The 10,622-nt window shown below is 38.1% G+C and overlaps 1 pseudogene across 1 annotated transcript in view; it reads left to right on the top strand.

Moving 5' to 3' along the window:
* The window catches only part of LOC101295621, an 880,650-nt pseudogene that overhangs the window by 551,983 nt on the left and 318,045 nt on the right, over nucleotides 1-10,622 (top strand). The window contains exons 126-127 of the transcript XR_184594.1: nucleotides 8,849-8,916; nucleotides 9,656-9,849. The product of XR_184594.1 is annotated as an uncharacterized LOC101295621 (transcript). The remainder of the gene's footprint in view (nucleotides 1-8,848; nucleotides 8,917-9,655; nucleotides 9,850-10,622) is intronic.

Here is a 10,622-nt window from a genome sequence, read left to right as displayed (position 1 = left end):
AGACACCCACAAGCATTTTTCTGGCCGACCATTCATACCTCTAAGCGAGGTATCCAAGTAATTCTTAACTGCAGGTGCCCATGCATAGAGAGACATTGATTCTAAATCCTCTATGTAAGGAACTATAAACCAACTGAGGTCATTACCACTATTGCAGAAAAACAGTGTTACACAAAAGTATAGACAAACCAACCGAACAAAATCACTTTCATTCTCCAGCCCCCTTAGTTTTGCAACATCTTTGATTTTTTTCTCCAAAATCACCTTTGACAACCTTTTATCACCAGGAAATTGTCTTTTAATGAACTCTGAATCCCCCTTCCTTTTCTTTTGGTTCAGGTTGATCTCACGGCCTTCAACATTCAAACCAAATATATCTGCAATGTTGCCTGCTGATATGGTACCACTGATTTCCCCAAATGTGAAAGCATTTTTTCCCATGACAAAACATTTTAAAACAGCAACGATGTCAATATCAGACTTCCTACAAGCAGATTCTATTACTTGCTGTTCATAATAAGCTCTGAACAAACTTCTGAATGGTGTCCTGTCTAGCAATTGAAGCTTCAGTTCAGTAACATTTTCCCTTATCTCAACAGTCATTAGGCGACCAAACTTGAGAAGGTCGCACCTAAACTCAAGGTGGGAGTACTCTTTCACCATCACGAACTTTCAATCTTGATTAAATATGCATATCATAATCATTTCACTATAAACCTATTCAACAGCAACTACCAAATTTACATTTACCCAAACAATATATACCTACAACACAGGAACATTCAAGAATTATACCTACACCACCAACAGCTATCTGAGAATGAAAAACTCTGACAATCTACCTTAACAACAGGCACAAGGGAAACAATCCTAACTGACAGAATCTACCTAAGCAACTCGTACAGAAAACTCCTCCCCCCAATAGGTATGAATATTTATGTTCTATTCTTTAGGTACAAGTTAATAACTTCCTAACTGACAGAATCAAACCATCATACTGTTTATCTCACACAGAATCATCCCACAATCATCACACAGAGACCTATCTATAAGCTTCAAAATACAAGTACCTAATTGACAGAATCATAATCACAATATACCTACGTAACAGAATCATTCGCCAAATATACCTAATTAACAGCTTCAAAACACAGATACCTAATTGACAGAATCATAATCATAAAATACCTACATAACAGAATCATTCACCACCTACCTATTAAACAGGATCAGAAGGAACAAAGCCCAAGTGCAACCTACACAACAGAATACTCAATAGAGTCTACACTACGAATTGAATACAAACAACGTTCATACCTATTGGAGAGACCTCAAACGAGAATACCTTCAACCGTCCCTCTCTGCCGAAATGGAAATGCAGCCGAACATACGCCACCCACAAGCCTCTAATTGTTCGATCCATTAAAATGACGAATTGATTCCGGAAATAAAAACCTACAGAATCAAATGATTAAAGCCCCATTGATGATGCCTTTCAATGTCTGAGATTACGACCCCAATTCGTAACCTCCTCCGACCCACGTATCTCAACGAAGAATATGAATTTAATGGAGGGATTAAAAGACATTTACTAGCTAGGTATTGATTCAAATGCTTCAATCAAGTAATTGATTATTTGGGCGTAGTCTATGCAAGCGGGTTTTCAGCTGTTGGGTTAATGAAGAGGCGAAACAGCTTGTTAATTGCAATGCGTTCAGTTGGTGGCATTTCAGCAATTCCCTTCAATAACAAGTTCTATTGTTCAGATAAAACAATATTATTTTTTTAACTAAATCAACCTAATTAATAGGTTGGGTGTATTTCAAAAGAGTATAACATGTGGGTGTAATTTAAAATGGGTCTCTGATTTTGGGTGTAACATCAAATTCCCCTATATATAAACACACCAGCTGGGAGAACTGAATCACCAAAGGTTGCAACAATGACTTTCTTCACGCATTTGATTCGTGTATGCTCATCTACTCGTGGAAGAATAATGTTGACATTTGAGATTGGATTCACAAGGATAAGTAAACCTGTTCCGAATGTTGAGTAAGCACCCAACCATTGGAAGCTCCCACAATTTTGAGTTCTTTTGGTGGTATTACATTATTGAATCTGTAAGCTCTTTCAAGTGAGAGAGACAAAAACTCACTCGTGCCGGGATACATGAGCCATGACTCCGGCACCGGAGGAGGAGGAGGACGAGGCTTGGCGGCGGCGATGGAGAGCCAGTTCTTGCATATTGAAGCAAAACGAATGCGATCAGACATGGGCAGTCGCTTATAGATTTCCTCCAAGAGTTCCGGCGGTAGGATATGCTTCATATTATCAACCCTAAACCCTAAACCGTCTTATTTCTCAAATTTTGAATGTGTTAACAACCCTGAACCCTAAACCGTCCTTTAAATAGACGACTAATTTCCTAAACGAGCTAGGATTCCTAGCTAAGCCAGAACCTCTTTTCACTAGCTAATCCCATTCTGTGATGAATTCCTATTTATCACAAATTAGACATCAATAGTAAAGCAATTCGAAGTCAAGTCTAGGGTAGGCTTTACAAGCGTACAATACATAGGTTTGCTATTGATGCAGGGAGTGTTGATCTTTCCATTCCAATTAATGTTAGCAACCAAATTGTAGACGGAATATATAATACCAAGACATTTGTTACAAATTTTCAGTTTTTTTGTTACAAACTTACAATAGAACATGTCGATAAGTCCATATTAGATCTTTGTTTTTATTGATGAAAATGTTGTGGCATATTTGCTTGAAAGATGTACGTAGGCATCGATTCATTGAAGATGGGTGACAATGAACTAAAACCCCCAATCAAAAACAAAAACAACATATAGCTAAACGAAAAAAGCAGCAAAACAATTTCAAATGAACGTCCATGATGAGAGCTTGAAAGATTAGTACGTAGGCACCCGAGATTTACCCCAAGGATTTAGTCCACTTTCACCATATCCAAATCAACAAAATGTATCCTTAATTTTTGGGAAAAACCAAGCTGATTCTTGCTGGAGGGATTGTTGTGGTACATTGTGCTTCTCTTTGAAGCTCTTTCCAATACTATTATCTTTTAGAGAATACGCACCAATTTCATATGATTGGTCTAGTCTCTTAACACTGAAATATATGTGATTTTCTTCAAATGATGAAAACTTTCCAACTGGTACAGAAACACACCCATCTCTACCCCAAAACAATGCTTGACCCTGCTCCAAGCTTTCCAATTCCACACAGCGCGCCAAGCTCTCCTCATCCACAAGTACTAGTTTGAAGACCTCAAATTTTCGCTGATGGAATCTCTTCACAAGCAAGAGATCCCCACAAGATTGTACCAAGTAGGCCTCTAAGAATCCACTGAAACCCTTGTGTTCAACAACATTGTAAGTATGCTCTCCACCGGCATCATTCAAGCTACGAACATTAATGACAATAGTGCTTGATGTTTTTGATCTTCGCACGGTCAAGTTATACAGCTTCCCGTCGTAAACCAGCACATCATCGGAGTAGCCGATCGCCATGGGGTGATTGATCCATGTCCTATTGTAACGAATACAGGCGTCAAGGTAGAGATAGTTCATACGAGTACGTATATACACACGAGCTGGGACAACTGAATCACCCAAGGTTACAACAACAAGTTTCTTCATGTCTTGGATTTGTGTATATTCTATCGGGGGTAGCAATATTTTGGCATTCGATATTGGATTCACAAGGATAAGTGACTTTTGTGTTGTAACTTCAGGACCCGGATGTTCAGTAATGAGCAGCCAACCATCAGAAGCTCCAAGAATTTCATGCTTTTTTTGGTTGGATTTATATTATCGAACCTGTAAAACCTATTCTGTGATAGAGACCAAAACTCATTAGCACCACGAAACATGAGCCATGGATCAAGCACAGGAGGAGGCGGCGGCTTTGTGGTGGCGATGGAGAGCCAGTTGTTTGAGACTGAAGCAAAACGAATTCGATCAGTCGTTGGTAATCTCTCGTAGATTTTCTCCCAGAGTTCCCGCGGTAGAACAGACCGCTTCCGACCACGGTGACCAAGCTTCAACCTTCGACAGATGAAATGCAAAAGGCCATGCTTCAATAACGGTCGTCGCATATTCTCTCAACTGATCACTCGAGAAACTAGCTTTTCTAAAGTTTGCAATTTCTTGATGGAACCTTTCGACCGTGTCCCTTATGTAGAGAAAGACTAGTCCTTGAAGATACTAGATATAATGTATAGAGTAACCTTATTATATGAGGAGGAGGATTGGTTTCTTCTAAACCTATATAGCTTGGGATTGGTATATTCTGATAGTTAGCTTCCTCCGTTATTTCATCTGGACAAAATGAAATATAAATGTAATCTACTAATCTACTATTTGCAACGATTAGAGCTACTTGCATAGAAAATATATGAACGATAAAGAATTGAAGCCAAACCCTGGCTTGGAAAGTTTTGCTCCTACTAATTAAGCAGTGTACGTATATGATCATACAAAACTGCAAATCGAAAATAGAAAAATAAAGCGAAACAGAAGTGAGATGCAGAAACACTAAGGATGAATCTTATTAATAAAAAAGATAACAAAATCAAGCATGTAGCTAGCAACAACATAAACACTAGAAGTTCAAGGTACTATATTGTCAATCGGCCAATTGAATTGAGCATCGATCTAATTAGTTAGTTCCTGTTTATCCAGATATGTGGGAACAAACCAAATTGAATCTTGCATGTACGTCTTTCGTGGTAGACTGAAGAGTTTTCTCGTTCTCCCACATTTCAAAGAATACACACCAATCTACTGTCCTATATCGTCTCTGCTCTTGGGGACACTGAAGTATATATGATTCTCTTTAAACAGTGAAAACTTTCCAACAGGTAAAGAAATGCATCCATCTCTATCCCAAAACAATGCTTCATCTCCCAAGCTTTGCAGCTTGACACAATGTGCCGGGGTAGCCTCATCTCCGAATACTATCTTAAAGACCTCAAACACATTATTCCGGCGCAAGATTTGTCTCTTTACTAGCAAGAGATCTCCATTAGACACAACCAAGTAGGCCTCTAGTTCTTCACGACTCGTCTTAGCTTCTATCTCTTCAAATTGGTAGAGCTGCTCCCATTGGAGAGTAGTTAGTTTTTCATCATAGAGAAAACCATAAACGGCAAAAGTACTCTCGGACTTATGGATCTTCAAGCAATACAGTTTCCCATTATACAATGTGATATGATCGTAGAAGACGTGGGGTGAAGTATATGTAATAAACAGACGGAGAACTGAATCAATATGCGGCTTCTTCAGGTCTCCATAAGGAATTGTTGGTGATTTAAAGTACACTTTGGCATGGGAGATTGGATTCACAAGGACAATACAATCTCCTATAGGATGGGGGAGGCGCTATGTTGTAAGCACCCAACCATTGCAAGTTCCCACAATTCTACAGTCTGATTCGTTTGGTGGCATTCTATCATCAAATTTGTAAATCCTTTTTTGTGAGAGAGACAAAAACTCCTTCGTGCTAGGAAAGATGAGCCATGGGTCTGGCACAGGAGGAGGGGGAGGCTTCGTGGCGGCGATGGAGAGCCAATTCTTGGAGACTGAAGCAAAACGAATTCGATCAGACGTTGGCAATCGCTTAAAGATTTCCTCCCAAAGTTCTGACGGCAGAGCGGACCAGGTTTGGCCACGGTGAAGCTTCAAGCCTCTTAACATATTCTCACCCCTGTTCTCAAGTTCTCCCAAGTTTTGATACAAGAGAAATATGCAGGGAATTAGGTCTTTCCTAACCTAGCTAGGAAAAAGCATATGCAAGGCCCAAACAAAGAGACGAAAGCATGTAAAAATCAATAGACGGAGAAGGAGGTGCAATTTGATTTATTGTAAATCAATATACGTAGAGCTTAGGAAGTTGAATACCAGAAGATTAAGCGAGTGATGGAAGTGCGTAACCCAAAACCAGAAGCTTTCATCTTTCTGGGTTTTCTTCCTGCAAATATTCAGGTTCAGGTTTCTCAAAGATTCGGATTGGAAATAGGGTATTAGGGTTTGAAATACTATGTGATAGTGACAAAGGCCCAAACAAAGACGGCCCAAACAAAGACGGCCCAAAGCTAATTATATGTGAAAGAAAATAAAAACCTTTCAAAATAAAGTTAAAAAAAAAAACAGGTAAATGACAGTTATAACCCCATAATATCAATTCAGCAAGATGCAAGGATAGGTAAACCAAGCAAAACCTGCTAATTCTGTAGATGAAAATAGAAGAGAAACATAGACATAGTGATTATTAGGATTGCTCCACCTCCTGTAATGGAGGACTTTCAGACATGAGAGTAGTCTTTCTCTTTTTTCTTGGAGGTGAATCCATTTCAGTAGACCTGGACAATAAAAAGTTGCTCTGCATCAAATCTAACAACCGTGACTGAAGGTGCCTATTCATGTCCATTACATGGTTTGCCATTCTTGTTGCCCACATCCGCTCCTCTAAACTTTGTTCCAATTTCATTTCCATTGATGCAGGAGTGTGTTCTTTCTGCCCATATATATGTTGCACAACAATAAATTAAAATGATCTAGTGCTTATGCATATACTGCTACATTAGTGCATTACTAGCCATAGAAATAACATCTATTATTTGAGAGAGAAAGAGAGACCTCCATGTCATAAATATGCTGGTGTGTATCAGTGGTTTGGCAATTTATTAAGTTATGATCCTCTTTCAGGACTTGGCATGGAGAAGCAAGAGTGATACTCATGTCGTGCCTGGATGAGTTGGCAGGCTGAGGATACTTCTTGAGTATGGAAAGACCGAATCCTCTTCGTTGGTTCGATCCTGGAAGCAGTGAGGATAGTGGGATCACTGCCAGATTAGTTACAGGCCCTGAGGATAGATGAGAATAACAATCCTGATCATACAAAACCCTGTGCTTCTACAATAAGCAATGTGAATTGACATAATAAGTTTACTAAATAGTACCTAAGCCTCTCAAGTGTAGTTTGAATACACACTTTTGGCTGATGAAATCACAGAATCACAGCTAATGCTAGATATTAAGCAACATCATGAATCTTACTTATATCATGTTGAAAGCAAAGTTTTCATCATGTAACTATAAATTTCAGTAAAACGCGCAAAGCATAATCTCTAACCTCCTAAAAGAAACAGAAACTTTAAAAAAAAAAAAAAAAAAAAAAAAAAGTAAGAAAATATAGTGTAATGTTACCTTTCTGATGGTCGAATCTATGAATGATTGCCCTAGTGGTGGCATCCCAGATGCAGATGGTGCAATCCTCAGATGCAGATATCAGACCAGATTGGCAGAAGGTCAATGCAGAAATTGATCCACTGCATCAATTGTGGATTGGGGTCCTTAGCATATTATGTTATACATATATGAAAACGAAAAAACTTACATGTCTTACTGAAGATTTAACAGACTGCACAGTCTGCAAATGTGCATAATATCCATAGTTCTACACCAAGCAATTACCAGAAGGTTACTAAAATTAAAATTTGAGCAAAATGTTATAACTTTGTCATGGAAAACCTTAACAACAAAATCAAATTTATGTGACTTTGAAAGTTGAGTTAGTATGAAACTGTTTGTTAATCAATAAGATACTGTCACCAAAAGCGAATGTGATATGCTAATGATTTATCTCAACAAAAGGATATTTTCATATCCAGTGATTTACGGAAACTATAAACACCGTACATTACTTGTGTCCTTTTAGCACAACTGCTTGATCTTCAACGAGCAAAGTGTCATCATCCATCAGTCCAATTTCAAGTTGGTTCACGAAAATTCTTCCATCTATACCACCAGAAAAAAAGAGCTGCTCTGTTGGGCTAAGAACAAGCGCAGTTATTGATATTGGATAAACTTGAGTATGCAGAAGCGTTCCCAAGCTTAAATCCCAAACCTAGAATACCAAATAATTTGTTGTCAATACTCAGTAACTAGATATATCAATGAGAAAGACGCTATAGTTACAAGCATAAGCAATGATGAGTTTGGTAACCTTGCATGAGCCATCAAGTGAGCTTGATACTAGGACCAATCTTGAGCTCCCTGATGTAGTTGACAGGGCAGTTATAGAGGATTTGTGATCCATTGAATAATTTAGTAGTGAGGGAAAGCTTTGGTAATCTTCCACATCTAGCAAACTTCGATCAAAGGTATTAGAAATTTAGAATTGGCAACATTTAGCATTTTATCATTTAAAGGAAATATTGCTGCTAAACTACTACTGATAGTACAAACTTTAGCTATTACCTAATTAAAGACCACACACAGATCATGCCATCATCTGCGCCAGAAATGAGAAGAGCCCCATCATCAGAAAACAGCATGCAGTTCAAAGAAGTACAGTGTGCACGCCAAGTTTTGAGCAATTTTCCACTATTGACCTACATATCACATATTAAGAGTTTAAAATAATGAACTGTATTTAAATCCTTATGCCATCATCTCTTCTCAATTTCACGCGAGTGTTTCCAATAAAGGATTTTGCAGACTTTCTTTTTCACCAAGATTGCACTATAAAAAAGCAGGGGAGTTGGTAAGAGTGATTAACACATTACAAACCTCCCAAAGATATGCATTTCCAGATGGAGCACCGCCAGCAAGATATACACCATCCTTTGTGCATGCAAGTGATACAATGGCCTCCACAGGGTAGCTCCAAAGAGGCTGTTGAGGCTGGAAAAATATCGAATACAACAAACTATGTTAAGGAAAGAGAGACCTGATCAAACCTTAAGCATATCACTGAACTCTAACATAAGAGGTTCATCATATATGAAGTTATAATCTATTTTGGCTGTAACATGAAGATTGGCTTAAAGTGCAGCAGAATGAGCAAATGATAAAGGATGACCAAATCTCTTGGCCTGAAGATGCAGTATTTTTTCTTTCTTACTAAGACCATGACATTCTTACCATTTCAAGAACCACAAGTATGTAACGATCTTTCCAAGATGTGAATATAGGGCTAGTCATCATTATGAAGCCTATGCATAAGTGCATAACAACTAAAAGTTCTTAATGAATTCTTTAGAACAGCCTGCTAGTAAGAAAATGAAAGTAGCCAGAAACAGTAATTGAATACAAATTACTTTCAGAAGTGAACATCTGTAAACCAGAACTACTCCACATAGCTCAGAATTAGAAACTTAGATTCACATGGTCATTCAGTCACATACTTATTTTTACAAAAAGATCAATTCCAGCTAGTACAAGAACTGGTATCAGACTCATGCATCCAATTGTGGAATCTGAATTAGGAATAGCTATACCAAAAAAAGTCAAGAAAAATACATAGCCCCTAGAGTTTCAATTAGCTAACGAGTATCAAAATGATCAAAAAAATGTTACAAAATTTGTAAGATCAGCCTTCAATATCAGTTCAAGACACCAAGACAGGCAATCTAATCGTATCTAACTCAGCATTGTGATCAATCCATAAAAATCAACACGCAATCAGAACAAGTACATGCGCGAGCATTGTTCATGTCGATATGAATTGAACTGAATAGATTGCATTGTTAGTAGATTGAACAAAAGAACTTCTACATCAAATTTAATTTTGATTACTATTACTATATCTAGTGATTCATTACTGTCGTGTGCTATGCAATTAGCTAGGCCTATCAAAGAGGAATCACATTGGATCCAAATGGCCGGAAAAGAAAAGAGATCCGGTGGATATTAACCTTGTTCAGTGGCCACATAGTGATGACTCCCCCGCCAACAGAGCCAGGCCTGTGAATCTGAGAAGCAACAATGAACTGGTTCCTCAGGCACAAAAGACCTCTAGGAGGAGAAGCACAGGAAGGTATATGAAGGAGACGATCCCTTGTGTCTATGTCCCATACTGTTATCCCTGTTCCCATGCTCTTGTCACTGCACACCACCACTGCCTCACCCCCATTTCCAGTCATCTCTCTCTCTCTCTCTCTATTTTTCCTCTGTGTTTTTCTTTTTCTTTGAGTATAGAGGTGAAAAGAGTGAAGTGGGGAGAGTGTTATATTAGCACATTTGCATGCTGGGAGCCAAAAATGGCTATTCTGGGCGGAGCGACGCGTGGCGGGTGGAAACGTGAAAGGGACAAAGGTCGTTAGAGCGAATTGTATTCCCCCTTTGGTTTTCCTGATCGTTATAGAATTTCTGGGGTTCCACTGTAAATCAATGCAGGTGGTCTTCATGGAAATCAATGAGATGTTGACTCTGACCAATTAGGATGAGACTATAGTAGTATACTAGTAAAAGATTCATTTTTGTTTGTTTTGGTTTTTGTGTTTTTAACCTTGTGGTAACTAAAAAAAAAAATATATTAACACAAAACTATTTACTCAAACAACTAGGTGTCACGAGTTCACAACCTATAAGGTTACAAATATAACCTTACTCGATTCGGTCATTTTCTTCACAAGATTTGTTTTTATCCACTTTATGACTTTATGAGCTATTCATATATGGTTTGGTCGTTATTTAAAATGCATCTTGCAATTTACGTATATGAATTAAACAATAAAACTGATTGCTATTTAGACAAACAAACAAAACTAGATGTTATTAATGATAGTTTGCTAACGATTTTGAATTTGG

The sequence above is a fragment of the Fragaria vesca genome, linkage group LG4 (genome assembly GCF_000184155.1).
Source record: "Fragaria vesca subsp. vesca linkage group LG4, FraVesHawaii_1.0, whole genome shotgun sequence".
Classification (NCBI taxonomy): domain Eukaryota; kingdom Viridiplantae; phylum Streptophyta; class Magnoliopsida; order Rosales; family Rosaceae; genus Fragaria; species Fragaria vesca.
This window is presented reverse-complemented; position numbering and strand designations above follow the sequence as displayed.